This window comes from Mauremys reevesii, linkage group 11, assembly GCF_016161935.1.
Source record: "Mauremys reevesii isolate NIE-2019 linkage group 11, ASM1616193v1, whole genome shotgun sequence".
NCBI lineage: Eukaryota > Metazoa > Chordata > Testudines > Geoemydidae > Mauremys > Mauremys reevesii.
The window spans coordinates 43,947,959-43,964,585 of NC_052633.1; the positions used below are offsets into that span (position 1 = coordinate 43,947,959).

General features: G+C 35.6%; 1 protein-coding gene across 5 annotated transcripts in view; it reads left to right on the forward strand.

Moving 5' to 3' along the window:
* Positions 1 to 16,627, forward strand: part of FIGN (fidgetin, microtubule severing factor) — a 442,763-nt gene that overhangs the window by 354,652 nt on the left and 71,484 nt on the right. Inside the window, exon 3 of one of the 5 annotated variants that reach the window (XM_039495352.1) lies at positions 8,488 to 8,563. The exons of the other annotated variants lie outside the window; for them this stretch is intronic. The gene's annotated coding sequence lies outside the window, so the exon portion shown is untranslated. The remainder of the gene's footprint in view (positions 1 to 8,487; positions 8,564 to 16,627) is intronic. 5 annotated transcript variants of the gene reach the window in all.

Here is a 16,627-nt window from a genome sequence, read left to right on the forward strand (position 1 = left end):
TAATGATTGGTAACCATCTGCTGTGCTGAAATTCCACGTACAGCAGTTAACTCCATTTTACAAAACAACTCCAATCTAGTGAATTACAGTGCAATTCTTATGTGCCAGCAGATAGCAACAAGCAGTTTAGAGTTCCTCTGGACAAAGCAGCACATCTGGCCAGCGTTTCATTATTCACATTCATTTGGAGGTGTGGAAGGTGGGAAGAACCCCTTTAACAATTCAAAGAAATGCATTTGGAAACAAAGTCAAGCTATTGCCTAATTGTTTAATTTGATTTGAAAAGGAGCCAATCCATACAACTGTACAGAAAAGAGGATCATAGAAGCATGCACACTTCATTTTGGATCACCGTTTCCATAGCTGTACTGTATTGTAATGACTCGTGGCTAGTCTATTCAGTTTTAAATCTTTCACATGTCTTCTAGGCTGCCCAACGTATATTCTACATATTGTGTAGATGACCAAAATGTATCGGAGAACAATAATTATGTATAGAGTTCCTACTGAAGAATTGACACAACACTGAGGCAAGTGTACATTAAAGCTGTCTAAGTAAACAGTTTCAGAATACCAAGCCAGGGCTCTTCAAATAGTGACAGACTATGATGTATTATTAAAATAGATACCACGATGTAATATTAAAATGATACTATTATTACATATGTGTTAAACTCACTTTCAATTATGTGATCTTAGGTTTTGACCGTATATAAAGGAAGTTGCTTAAAATGGGCAGTATATTGAGTTCAAAGGACCCATACAGTTAATAAATTCTCCGATGTCTACTGGATTTTTCATCAGGGAGACTTCCAATAAAAATGATCTATTTTAGAAATAATATTGTTTAGTAGGTTGAAATGTGGTGTAATAAAATTAGACCTTCAGTCTTCTAAAGTTACTACTTAGATGGCACCCTTGGGATGGTAAAATGGCTGTATAAGCAGATGAATCAGACAGTTTCACTGATGGATACATTTGTCAGTCTCTGTTACAGATATAATATATTCTTATATCTGTAATCCTGACACTGTTACATCCAAATGAAATCAACATGAGGTTGTCATCTTTAAGCAAATATGTTAAGTGTTGTCTTTTGTGTTTTGGATTTGAAAGAAAGGGGCCCAAGGGAGCCAGCATCATGCAAATGGAACAAATCCCATTTCTTCTGAGCTGTGCTGTTTCCCCCTTCATGGCAGCTGGCTGTGTTATCTTTGTGTGTTTCTCTGAGTGCTGACAATTCTTTCAGTGATCTAAGTTAGGGCACATTAGAAAGTGGAAGCAGCTGTCTGTCGCTATACTGAGAGACGTGTTTGCTCTACTGCAAAGATGAAGGACCATGAATCCTTGACACACTCTCCCCCCCTCCCCCCTTTACTTTCCAACATGATCAACATTCAGACGCACAGATTGTCTGCTTGGACAGTTTTTTGTTCTGACTGACAGCATCTGGCATAGACAAATTTAAAAATACATAGCATGCCATGCTTGGAATTGGAACGTCCCTTCTTTATTAATCTTCTCATTTAAACCATTCATTTACATTTCAAGAAAGGTTACAGCTTGATATGGTTGAAATGTTTATTTTAAATGAATAACCTACTAATGAAATACCTTGAATGAGCACCTAACCGCTAGTGTTCATTAAAAATTACACCTGATTAGCGTGGCCTCGGAACTGGAGGGAAGGCTAGGATTTCCCCATTGTCTTAATCCACATTTCAATAAAATGTTGTTTAGTGCTTTTTTTTTTTCTTCCTCCACAAAGCTAAATAAAAGCGATGCTTTTGCTTGCAACCCTTGTCATTTAGAACACAACTATGGTATGAAGCGTTAGCCTTCAGAATACTATTTATCTAATTTAATCTGCTATTGCTGGAAGAATACATTTCAAGCAAACACCTAAATGTAACATTTTACTTTACTGTGCTAAGGAGTTTATGATTTAGGGACCAGATGTTTTATGGTTTGGTGCAATCTAAGATCAGATTTTCCTGACAGGGAATACACATTTATTTATATATACTACTTTAATAATAAAACATAGACTGTAAAATAGCACACTACTATACAATCTCTCTCTCTCTGTCTCTCTCTCTTTCTCTCTGCACTCTCATCTCCACAATCCAGATTTGCAAAGCAGACATGCTTGTCTAGCATTTATGTAAAAATAATATGAAAATTGGCCATACTAGTCAGAATATGGACTTTTGAGTCCAATGGGGAAAAAAATCTTGTACCAGGCATTTTAGACCCCTTTATATTACTGCGGATTGCAGCTTTAACTGCTTATAGCACAGTGAGAAAGAGAAGATGCATTACTTCAAGGAGACACCTCCTTCCCAGTGTTGTAATAAAATAGAGGACTATTCAAGTGCTTGTCAGTAAATATGTAAAACAAGCATGCTGATTTATTTGGTTGGGGGGAGATGTTGCAGCAGACAGGCTCAATTAACAATTGTAAGCAGGAGAGGACTTGTATTCCTTCAGTATACGTAGGAGAGGTCATTTGCTTTAGGATAAATTCTGACAAATTTCAGATACAGACATTGAGACGGAAACAAAAATGACAAAAGATTTTCAGTGGCACATCAAACACATTTTGCATTTGAGGCGATAAGGAATCTAAGCCACTTACACTTACCCTCCGTGAAGGGACAATAATTTTTGTATTTTTCTAAATAGCAGGTTTAAAAAAAAATTTGTGGGACAATCATTTTAATTCTAAGTCTTAAAATATCAATCGTGTTCTTTTAAATAAAAATCCCAGTCATTCCAACTATATAATAATTTTTGGTTGGTTTTATTTTCTTAACAGAGCAGTTAGTTGATGAGTTTTTGTGTTATGTGTAATCATATTCTTGAAAGCAGGTTTTATTTTAAATTCTGTATTAGTTTTTTTTTAAACACAAATTGCTCCATTTATGTGGTAAACTTCCATTTTTTTAATGACTAGTTATAAAGGGTAGTGCAGATATGCATCTGTAAGCAAACTGGGAATAGGTTAGAGCACGCAATTCCCTGGTGTAAAAGGCAAGGTTTAGCAGTAATGCTTTTAATCTGGACTTGTAGAGGATTCAGGAGCATCCATAGATCTGCTCCAGTAATTACCATACCCCAAGTGGCATTGGATGAGACATTTGCCTAAAAACTTGATGTCTTCATTACACTGTTTACATTTTAATTAGAAACATGAAAATTACTGATTCATACAGACAACTATAGTTTAAGTGGGTTCGTTTAACATCCAATAAATCATAAAAACAAAACAAAAGCAACCAGCAGTTGGCATAAACAGTTTACTAGGAATCATTCATGAGAATAATGTGTTGGCATCATAAACTACTTGAAATATGTTTTTATTTTAGCAGAACTAGAATTTGCATATAAATTTGAGAATGGCATTTTAAGTTGACAGTCATGTATGCAGGCTACAACACATATGTATGTGTGATACATACACATTCCCTAGTCTGTGTGTAAAATAGAAAAAAAATTGCTATATGAATGTTTTGCCAAAGCTGAAAATGTAATATTAGAAAAAGAAAACAATTTTACCTATTTCAGTATCTACCCATAACGTGCACGTGTGTATCTATATAGAGATATACACATACATACACTCACACACAAGTATTTGTATATAATTTCCCTCTGACTTTTGCATGTACCTGTCAGCACCAGTGCCCTAAAACAACTCCCACTAGGAGTGATTTGGACTGAAGCAGTGGTGCCTGTCAGTGTCCATTCCTGAGTCAGCAGCATGTCCATTGCTTGAATCGTGCGACAGTCACTCATCTAGTTTTCCCCTCCCCAGGGGGCAACCGTCCTCCTCATCACTGAGGAGAATGACCCTTCTGTCTGGCATGCTCAAGATCCTGAATCTCACCACATCGGTGTGTGAGTTCAAATCCCTACTCCTAAAGGCAGAGCTGGGATTCCAGCTAATGACTCAGAGATACAGAGGGTCAATGCACTGGTGATCTGGAGTACTGAGCCATCGCACTAGCTTAGTTGTACTTTTAAATCCACCTCCCCCGCCTCATAACTGATAATTTCCCTCTCGATTAGCCCCGCCGTCTATTATAATAAAAAGCACTTAATCACCTAAATACACTTTAAAAAAATCTTTCAGATTTAACTTAGGTGGGATTCTGTTGTCATGATCTGAGTTAATAATTTGGTAAGAAATTTTGTTTTGTTTTTGGGAAAAAAGATTTGTATTCTAGATTCTCTTAACTTCACATTGTATTAGTTTTCAAAGTATGCTTTAGTGAGCTATGAAAATAATAAATAGAGAGTTCCATTCAAACAATAGATATTGAGCCTTGGCTGTCATAACGAAAGACTTGTAGTTATGTTTTATTTTAACTTTAAAAACATACTTTTTTTGCTTAAAAATAAGAGAGAAAAAATAAAGTTCCCTTTTGTTTTGGTTATGGGAATTCCTTAAGATTTACAAGAGTTGCACTTATATTGGCACCTCGTTTTGTGTATATGTTTGCAGTGCACCTCCAGGTTTTTGATCGTTGCAGATATAAACCAGCATAAGTTATATACATGTTTTATAAATATATTTTAGGGATAACAGTGTAAATTTAGTTTTGTCTTTTTGCTCTTTTATCGTTCAGATAATATATTTACCCTACAGTTCAAAAATATCTTGATGCTCATTTCAGTTCTGTATTACGCTCTTAACAACACATCTTAAATTGTCAGTGCAATTTAGTTAGTGTAGTGCCTTCTTTATAAATGTGTTCATTTGATTTTAAATTGCTTCTTTTGGCAGTGTTCTTATTAGATCTAGGCATTTCCTAGATGTGACTAAACAGAATAGTCTATATATGTAAAGACAGAAACAACTTGCTGACTTGTACACATTGCAAAATTCTAATAGTTTTGTGCTGTCTGGTAAATTCAGTATGTTTTTGCATTGTGGCCCGAATCAGTTGTGTGGTGAGGGAAGCTGGCTGCCTGCCAGCCATCGACTGTGAAATCCTGGGTACCTGAGAGCTTATCAGTTCTTTTGCTTTGTAAAAGAAAAAGTGATGAAAATGTTGGTAAACTGCCATGAAGGTTTAAGGCTGCTGGAATAAGGAGCCGTGTAATCAGATTGGAAAATGGAGCTTGAGATTCTCTGCATGGGAAGCAGCCGCCTGTGGACCTACTGAGATGCTGTGCAAATGCCCGAGCTGACCACTTTGTTAGCAAATCAGCTTGTTTGCTGCAGCAGCAGGGTGGAAAAGACTAGCCCTTGTGATGGTATGTAACACTAGAAATATCTCTTGCTTTGCACAATTTAATCAGCTTGCAATTAGCTCACTCTGCATTAACCTACTTGATATTTTTTCTCTTTTTGTTAAGATTGTGCACTTTAAACAATTAACTATAGAAAGTAATCCTTCAAGCAAATCAAAGCAATCCTTTAATTTTATCACCCTGCTGAAAAAGTATCAGGTGGTCAACTGGTTTTCATCAGCTTCTTGAAATTCTCTGGTTCACTGTAGCATAGCTTTAACCCATTCACATTTAGGGTAATTTAGAGGCAGGATTTTGTATTTTGCCCATAATATAATGCTACATAATAAAACAAAAACTGGAATTGTTCTAATGAAAAATGTTGGGAGTGCCCTTTCTTATATATACAGCTTTTATGCTACTATTTGTTTAGGCATTTCCATATACTACCTCTCGGAAGGCTTTGATGACACAGATACTTGTACTGATAATTCCACTACTTCACCTTTAGTGAACTTGATTCACTAAGGTTTGAAAGAATAAGGCTATCATTGCTGATCTTGTGCGTTGCTTGTTAATCCTGTAAAATTCAGATAATGGAAAAAAATTGCAAAGTGGTCCTCATTTATTTTTAGATCAGAGGATAATAACTTCGATTCTGCTACTTAAATGTGAAAGTTGAAGTTTAACTAAGAAAAATAAAACTTATCCGAGTGAAGAATGAAGTGTAGCAGGATTGCCTTGCTATTCTTTGAATTATTTTACCCATTTCAAAATTTCCCTGTTCTATCTAAAATACTTATTTTTATTAGAGGCATGAGTGACTCCGTAGTCACCTGATACAGCATGTGATTATTTATTCTAAGGTAATACAGCGTACTGTTTGTGAACTCTGTAACAGATGTATACATAGGTATTAAATACCAGCAGTTGCTTCTATTTGATTTCTTATGAGAAGTTTGAAATAATTGCCTGAACTGCCATGTTATTTTCTAAAGTTAACTCATTCAACAGTTTTGCTAATATGAATGAGAGCAATCAAAGTGGTGACAAAATGCTATCGATCACGAATAATAATGCCTTTCATGAATCCTATTCATGTTGTCACTATTATCTGAATGTAAGTGTTATGGATGATTAAGGCTCTAATGATTAATACAATCTGAAATTTAGCACAAATATCTTATAAAAAAGACATTGCAAATTCTAATCAAGTGCATTACAAAAATAAAAAGACCTTTCATTAAATCCTACCAGATCATATCATTTAACTACATTTATAATATGTGATCTGCTTTTATTACAAGATTCCTGTGAAGGGAATATTGGCTACGATTAAACCTCTTTTTCACCCATTCTGATTAAACTAAAAAACAAAAGCCTTTCTTAATATAGTACGTTATTTTTAGTATAGGTTTGTAATATTGTTTTAATATGTATACAAATGCTGGATTTAGGTGCATGGTTTGTCTTTTGTTTCTCCAAATATAAAATAATATAAGTAAAGAAAAATAGATAACCTGCATAGTTCTTATGCTGCAAAGATCTGCTCTATATTCTTTTAGAGGACAAACTCCATTAGATATGCACTTACTGTACATTGGCTTGTAAATCTTACAATTTAATGGTAATTCGGTGAGCAGTTATTGCTTCTGTGGCCTTTTTTCTTTCTTTTTTGTCCCATCTCACTTTGTGAAATAGGGTTACCCTTTACAAGTGTCAAATCCATAGATTCATCTTTTGTACTCTATAGTTGTTCCTAGTGCATTATTCTAAGTGAAAAGAAAAATAGGAAGCCAAAGCTACAGGAGGGGCATTGGGGGAGGGGCAGAGTGCGTGCAATACAGGCATATAGCAACAGAAAGACCAAGGCATTTTAGCATCAGATTAAAATTTTGCTGTAAAGATACATTTTCTTTAACCTCATTCTCTTTTCTCTAACACTGTACGTTGTGTTTGAATTCCCAGGAAGCAGAAATGGTGTCTTAACGATACAAGTCTTTTTGCTTTGTTTACACGGTTAATACTCTTTATCTCTTTTTCTGATATGAAATACTTTTTGCAGAAACAATATACACATTCATAAAGATATTATAAAAAGATTCTCCTTTAGAAGATAATGAGTTCTCTTCAGGAACTGCAGGTTACATGGAACACAAATGAGCTCTAAGTGGAGGGATTTAAAGTCCTGCTACAGCATTTAATTTCTTGAGGAAAGGAGTTCAGTTCAAGGTTAGCCTGTTATTGTGGCACAGGCAACTACTTCTCTCATTTCTGTTCTTCTGCCAGCACTACCGCACAAAAGGCAGTCATTTTTATTTAATACGTAGGGAGGTATTAATCACTGCAGTATTTTCTTGCAAAAATTTATCTATCAAATTCATTGTTTCACTACTCATGACAATAATAGGTGTTTAATTACTCAATAAGAGCAGTTTATAGATTCCATTTTTCCTGTATGCTGGACAAATGGTATTGATTTTGTACTTTGATGCAACATGAAACTGTATTAAACACAATTGGAATTTTAAAGCTAGTAAAATACATTAGTTATGGTAACTGAACTCTCATCTTAGAGAAACTAGAAACCTTTTCTATACAAGAAGGATAAATTTGATTAAATTTCAAAACTCCAGGAGAAGAGGGATTCATTTAGGATGTTTCTTTATTAAACAACAAGTTGTTGGAGGTTTTTTGCTTTTGGTTTATTTCTGGCTGATTTTGTGAACATTTTAGCTTTACATGACGGGGAAGTGGTTCACATAAGTAGAAAGTCTATGAAGCAAGTAGTCATTTACTGATAGTAGTAAGTGGCGCAACACCAAATTCCCTATGCAATTTTATTATTGCGTCTCTTGCCAGTGTCTTCAAGTCCCACTGGTGAATACGGTTTTATGTAAGAAAAATAAAATTGACCATGTACCTCAGGATTGACTCTGGACTGTAAAAACTTATGGGAGTAAGGACGATATCAGTTGTTCTCGTTCTCTTTTCTTAGCTTTTAGGTTTGTTCAGAGGATGAATAGAAACCATGCGAACTAGCTGGGGCCATTAGCCCACCATCACTCATGGCATATAATCGTAGAAATAGTACTTAATTCTGGATAGACTTGTTTCCCATTCTTCAGGGAATGCAATTCTACCTGCAGTGATTTACAAGAGTTGGACCACCACCAAAATAAATGTGTGTAAAGCTTCCATTGTTGGTTAGCATGAAAATTAACTCTGCTTTTCTGTCACTGCTTTCAGAATATTTCTAATTTGAGGATGGTCTAATATGCTTTCAAAAAAAAAAACCCACCGAAATAAAATGCATGAGCTAAAGGTTAGTTCATTTCATTGTTAAATTATATTTTGTTAAAATATGGAAGATTGGTGTCTCTCAATGTGGCATTTCATTATAGCTTGTGGCCTTAGTAACCAAATCTTGATTATCTTTTAATCATTTTTCTTCACCACTTAAGTCTAAGTAATACAGCTTCAAAATTCAGTTACTGTTTACTTCTGTGTATAAATATATTATTGGTTTCTAATTACTGTTCATATGTCCTTTCTTTAGCTCAGTTTGGATATTACTTGAAAATGCAGATTAAATTTATACAAAACACAACTGAATAGCAAACCTATTGTTTTCCCAATGCTTGTAATATTGCTTCATTCACCTGAGAGGGAAGTGTGTTTTTTGGTTTTTGCTAAGGGTAAATGGTTCCAAATATGATTTTTAAATGCATGTATTTGAAAAAATCCTTTACATTCCACATAAATGATAATTCATAGATTTTATTCACATATGGTGTTTGTATGTGTTTAGAGAGGTCATTTAGTATAAAGAGATTTACAGTTTTATCAACTAAATAGAAAGGAAATAATATATTCAAAGATGTTATTCCTTGTGAGGGAAACATTTTGTACTTTTAAATATGTTTTATTCTTCTTTTGCATTTAAAAGACTAAAATATTTCATGGCCTGTTTCTATAATTGATAACTTGTGTGTAATATAAGCAACTAAAATGTCTTTTTTTTTAAATGATATTGTCCAATAATAAATATTTTGCATAACATCCATGAACATTGAGCTCAGCTGTTCTGTAAGGTCTAAGTTCAGCAAGCTATTTAAGCACATGTCTAACTTGAAGGGCTTCAATGAGACTACTCATGTCTTTAAAGTTAAGTACATGCTTAAATGCTTTGCTGGATCAGGCCTTAAAGGAAGATCGACTTCCTTGTGTCTCCTTTTAGACAAATGATTTAAGTATCGGTGGATAATTCCATTGTTAGTGTTTTAAGAGATGTGTTGCAGGTGTTCTTAATTTTATGAAAATCAGTACATCAGTCACATAAACTGCACACCAGATATTAATATTAAAATGTTTTTGTAAGCTGCACATTTTTATATTAGAATATTATAGGGACACTGAATAAATGTGGATAAGTATGCTTTCAGATAATTGATTTTTTATTATTATTAATTTGTTTTACACTAGCATCTACAGGTCTCAACCGAGATGGCTGCCCCATTGTGCTAGGCACTGTAAAAACATGTAGTGAGAGACTGTTCCTGCTGCAAAGAAAATACACTCAAAATAGCCAAGACAGACAAAGGTTAGTTAGGGGAAAAAGAAATACAGAGAGGTGAAGTGACTTGTGCAAGGTGACACAGCAGGTTAGTAGCAGAGCTGGGAACAGAACTCAAATCTCTGTACTCCTAGTCTAGTGCCTATCCTCTAGACAATGATGCCTTCCCAATTATTAAATTATCAATGCCATTAATAGATATTGGGGGGTGGGGGAAATGACTGACTTTCTTTTTGGTTAACAAGGAATATTGGATATTGGAGTTTGAAAACTAAGTTTGTACTGATTCATCTTCATTGTGAAACCCTAATCAAGGTGGAGTAGTAATGCTGAACCAGGAAACAGTAGTAAAAGAAATTTTCCTTTATACAGCTTCGGCAAATAGTTCTGCTCTTATGATGCATGTACGTCCGTTTTCTAGAAGATTAGTTACAGTTGCCACTGCTGACTTTCTTACTTATTTTTACCTTATTATCTTTGCTGTTTGGTTCAGCCTACATACATAGTCAGCGGTGGGGTTAGCCATTTTGATTGGTTCTTAAGGAACAATGTTTTAATTACTTTAGACAAGCCACTTTGAAGCCTGTATCCTGCTTATGACAGTACATTTTAGAAGTTACATTGCTTCATTTCAGTAACTTTATTACCATTTGGCTCAGAGATTGCTATTTCGCCTTGGCCACAGATTTCATCAGTTGCCCGGTTCACCTTTGTCCACACTACTATACTTGTGAAATGACCTGCTTCTTTAGTGCTTGTCAATAGTAAATTGCTGCATCCTCAGTGTCTATGCTGAAGCACAGTAAAGAATACAACTCTTTATTAGACAACTGAATTTTACACTTAATTTTTTAAAATTAAACTTGTATTAAATGGTAATTAAGACTTTCCACATTCAAGTAATTAAAGTACTAGCCAGGGTCAGTTTGAAGCACATCAGTTTGAACTGCCATCTGATTAATAGGCTTGATGATATAAAAAGTCCAGCACAAAAGAGTGCTGCCAGGGTCACCGCTTTAATAGCGGTGGAAAGCGCAGTTTTTGCTGTAATTCTCTCAACAATTGGATCAAAATAATAATTTGTGAGGTGTTCATGGTTGGCTTCTCCAGTGTGACGTCAGGTGAATTATTTGAATTTGATGACATCGCTCAAATAGTTTTTTGTGGGATTTTTCAGGAGACCAAGAGGTGTGACTTGGCTGAGACCACTTTTTTTATTTTAATTCAGTTGCTCAAAATTGCGCCTTCCTGTAATTTTTCTTGCTTCTTCTCCAAAGGAGCTTTCAGACAAAAGTCTGCAGGGAGCTAGAAAGTGCAGCACACTCTTTCTCTCTCTCTCCCCTGCGTAGCTGTGAGTTCTAGAACTCTGTGTGTGTGTGTGTGCATGTATTTGTATATATTAATTTACACCCACATTGCACTTGTATTTTGAATGGATCTCTCATATTATGCCTGGTACTGGAGGCTGTGGAACACATGATCGTTTAACAGCTGTGGCATGTTACCATTTAATGAGGTAGCATTTTCGAATAGTTAGCACTTGTTTGGGCCCCAGATTCTGCAACTGACAGGGCACAGCAGTCTGTGTGTGTATCATCAATTGCAGGATTGGAGCTTGGCAAACATTAATCCTTAGAACATCCTTAAAAGTAGGTAAGTGTTGTTATCCTCGTCATACACATGGGGACCAGAGGCACAGGGATTAAAGCCCCAATCCTGCCAAGAGTTGTGCACCTGCTTAGCTCTAAATATGTCCATAGGAGTACTCCTGTCACCCAAGTTAAGCACAAACTTAAGTCTTTCCGGGGTCAGGGCCAAAGTGGATTTTCTAAGGCCACAACAGGATTCTGTGTCAGAACTGGAATTAGAACCCAAGAGTACTTGGCTCCTGGATCTTGAGCTCAGTTCTTTAAATGTGCATCTTCGTAATTTCCTAACAATATCAGTGTTTGTAAGTTTTGTTTTATTTATTAAAAATGTGTTTTGCTCTGGAAAAGTGACTTGTAATAGTGAGAGAAAGTGTGTGTGTGGGGGGGGAAGCTCATTTCATCAGTGGATGTGATTTAGAGTTGTGTGAACTATTTGCTTTGAGTTCACTTGAACTTGTACATGGATGTGAGGTCCAGATCTGAGGCAGATTTTATTATTCATTATTTTTTTTGTTTGATTTATAGTAGCACCTAGAGGACTAACAGGCTCTGTACAAACATGTAATAAGAGAGAGTTCCTGCCTGAAGAGTTTACAATCTAAATTTGCAAGACAGACAAAGGAGGAGATGGAAGGGAACTGACTTCAGGCTTTTATTGCAAAATGTTCATGAGTATAGGCCAAGGAGGCTCTCAGACCTGTGAAATTGGCCAGTCTTCTTTCCTGTATCTTAAAAGCTTGACACCCCATACGCAGATGGTCCTTACCTTCCTTCAGCTCTGTTCTGGGAAGGATGGCCTCCACTTTCCCATTGGACAGCAAGCAATTTTTCCCCCTCCACCCTGGTTTTGAAAGGTGTGGGGAGCTCAGTAGTTATGGGGAGTCGTTGGTGCTTGTTAGGGGTTTCTAATGGGGAATTGTGATTCATTAAATATGGTCCTCCAGTCAAAACTGCAGGAGTTGGTTTCCTTCCAGCACCCTGCATGCATGGTTTAGTTTGTATTGCAAATAGAGCCTTGCTGGGTTTGGCACAGCTCTTGAGTGGTGTGATTTCTCCCTCCCATAAGTTTTTTTGTAACATTCTATGTTAATTAGAAAATCACTGTGGATGCATTTTAAATAAAAATACTAAAAAGGAAACCAAAACTTCCACTCATTTTTGGCATGTATTTACTCTCTGCTTCTGTCAGGGATTAAATCTCCCATTGGATAACAAGAATGAATATTTGCCCCAATATAACTTCACAGCCATTGAGACATAGTGTTAAAATGAGCTACACCTCCTTTTATCAGCTATGTTCATTTTTAATCCTGTTCCTAGAAGAGAAGAGATTCTACCTGTGCTATGTTAAAACGAAGCTTGAATTGTCAAAGTATTTCAAAATCTGACATAAACACAGTGAGCTGAGTTATTTTCTTAACATTCCTACTGTGATGAAATAAGACTAATTGAACTCTGCTCTTCTGGGGTTCCAAAGAGCTGAACATTTTCATTGATGTTGGACAATGACACTGAAACCCTGTGATATAAATAGATAGATCATTGATTAAATTGTACAAATGACACCCGTAGCTGTGCTCCATTTAAAACAAATCCAATCATTTTCATAATGTGGCTAAGAAACTCAAAAACAAGGTAGTGAGGTAATATCTTTTATTGCACCAACATCTGTTGGTGGAAGGTACAGGCTCTTGAGCTACACAGAGCTCTTCTTCAGGTCTGGGGAAGGAAGCAGAATGTCTGAGCTAATCTTGTATTTAGCTACCTCATCTCTCAGATCCTTGGACCAGTATGACTACTCCAACACTGCAAACAACTAAAACTCTGGACAATATCAAAATCTGGGTCATTCAAATTTAAGTGTTCATAATCTTAAAATTACTTCTATCTGTAAACATTTTGGGGTTTTGCAAAGGTGGGTAAATATTATCATCCCTATTTTGCAGATGGAGAAATTGAAACAAAAAGAGATTGTGATGGTTCCTGTGAGGCACCTACTGGATAAGGCATGGCTCTAACAGACAGACAAATGTGTGGGCTCTTGGATATGTCACTTAACTTCTCTGAGTTTCATTTATCCTAGCTTTCAAATGGGAATAATATTTTCTTACCTCAAAAAGGGTGTTGAGGCCTAACCTACTATTTTAGGTGCAATGTCGTATTAAAGCCAGTCCATAACATATCCAGATCCTAGGCATATTAAAAACTTTGTATAGTTAGTTAAAGTCCTTTCAAAGTTCAGCTGAAGAGCTCCCAGATAGTCACAGCTGAACAGGACTTAAAACAGAATAATCAAAAAGTGAGAATAAAATGATTGTTTTCAGATTCTAGGGTCCAAGGGTTAGTTTGAGATCCTTGAAATAGCCCTATTGTGCATGCATAAAAGAGTTTTTTTAAAAATAACTCTCATGCCAATTCCTTGTTCTTTCAGAGATCTAAAAAATGAGCCATATTTGACTCAGATTTCTTCAGATTCTGAGTTAGTGATACAGAGTACTTCTGATAGGAATATTTGGAGGGAAATGTAGCCAGGGTATATTCCCCCCAACCCCATTCTCCCCCCCACCCTCTTTTTCCCAACCATCATCCCAGCAAACAAAACTCAAAAACAGTAGCTGGGTTTTTGCTGAAATGTTCAGGAAAGCTCACCTTTGGGCATACACAAACCATGTAAAATTTCAGCACTTGAAAAAGGGAGTTATGATAAAAGCTGGTATTCAACCTTAATAGCAGATACGGTGCCTAATACAATATTCTGTTTAATACTGGTGCATGTATTGCCCCAACTTAAATTATACAATATATTGAAGTTTTAGAAGACCAAAACAAAACAAACAAACATGTAAATGGAGACTGTAATATTTAAAAAAATGGTTTTGAGAACAAATTAAGCATTTTTCAATTGATGAAACAAGATAAATACACTCCAACTCAGATACCTGTTTGACTGGCCCATTTCATTGTACATGAATCACTTCTCACATTAGGCAGTGAAAAATGTATGTAATGAACACAAAAAATAGGATTGTTTGGGTCTATTAAGAGATGTCACAGTTTATTTAAGTAAAACTATTAAGCCATAACCTTTGTATCCTCCCTTTTACCCTTGTGTATGTCTAGGGCAAAGGTTCAAACCAATCCTTTTCATGTACATAATCATGGACTGCAATTAATCACAATCTAGTTCTTTAAAAAAGAATCCATTAAAAAATAATACCAGCTGAATAATCACTAAAGTAGAAACTCTGATACATTAATAGTTACAAACTTCCCGTGTAAAGTTTGTGTAGCATTTAACATCCCTGTAAGAACCTTAAGAGTAGCTTATGTGTAGTATGCAGTACTCATAGAAGTCGGTCAGAGAGCAAATTTTAACATGCATTGCTATATGTTTCATAGGTTCTGAAACTGTGAGAATATTTTATCACTGAATGTGTCTGTAGGTTTAAAGAAAGTCTTTTCATGATCCCATGGTTACTGATCATTAACATTACAAAATGGTAAAAGCTTAGCATAAAGACCTAATAATAAAACCCACACAACTTCTTTCAAATATATGTAACACACTGTAGTTGTTGATATGAAAAATTTGCCTGTCATGATAAAAAGCTGCCATATAAGACAAATAGCTGACCTGATCTATGTGATGATATAATGATAGTAAAATCTGGGCATATTTCTGAGCACAGCATTAGTGGAAGAATATTGGGAAAATGAAATAAGTATAGGAGAGAGCAGCAATGTTGGGCTTCAGGGGGCATAACTATGAGGCGAGATTAGGAAAATTAGGTTTGTGATCATTAGGGGAAAAAGCGATTTTAGGCCCTGATCCGGAAGTATTGTGCATCCCAAACTCCAGTTTGTAAAGACTGCAGTTTTGGGCACTACATGGGAATGTAACGTAGTACAAAATAAAGAGATGTTTAATATCTGAAGTTTACAGAGACTGTGTACATGATACAAAAGTATTCAGCACAAATGAAGAAGGCATTAACTGAACATTAGAACAGACTGGCCATTAAAGTAGATCCAGGGGGAACTTTCTTTATGGAAAAGGACAACTGTTAGTAATTAGCAAACAAAAATATGCTAGCGAATTTAATAGGGATGAAACCAATAGGATTCTATGGAAATTACTCTTAACCAGTAGAATTTAATTGGAAGTGATATCTTTTCTGTAGCTTTTTAAAACCATTCTATAGAAGTGATATAATTCTCAGTTAAGTTCTATAGAATAGAAAAAGCATTTTCAGCCAAAGTTATCATTTTCAATAAATTCAATATTTTTTTTCTTAAGGCATGAGTGAATTGCTGAAGGCTGCAATTACGAATATTTCAAAGAGGAATAATTACAAAATTGAAATCTGCTTGAGTAAAAAACACAAGCTTCATGGAATCATTCTATGTGGGGAGGTTTATATACAGTAACTAAATCTGAATGCTAATCCACCTCAAAAACTTCTGTCTGCCTGTGGGAAAGGAATATAGATTTTTTAAAAGAAAGGAGAATAATGGACTTTGATTATTCTTATCTATTAGAATTTTTGTGCTAGGCGCTGTACAAACATATAGCTAGACATAGTCCAGGAGTTGGGAGAGAGACTAAATATATTTAATGAGAGTTGTGAGGGCTGACAACTATTGACAGGTGGGTCACCTGATACCTGCCACAGTGAATCTGAAAGGTACTGTGGGCCAACTCCTATGGTGCCAGATTGGGAGCCAGGAAATTGGGATTCTATTCCTGGTTCTGTTCTGAGGAATATTGTGCAAGTCACTAAACCTTTCTGTGCCTCAGTTTCCACATCTACAAAATAGGGCTGATACTGAACAATCTTTAAAGCAGTCTGAGATCTATGAATCAGCAAAACTATGTTAATGTTAAGAGGTAATAGTCGTCATTGCCACCATTTTCGTTAATGAGCAGAAATAGGATAAGAGACCATCTGGGAAAAATTAGGCATATATTCATCTCCACCCCAATTTTCTGTAAGGAAAACTCTAGAATTTAACGGAGAACAAAATTATTTTTACTGGTGGGTTTTTTGTTTTTTTTTGGTAACCCATCCAGTAATAGAATTCTGTAGCAGAGAAAGAATTCTCTATTAAATTCTGTTGAATGGTTCAACAAATCTATTAAAAAAAGAGACCATTCTCTTTAATT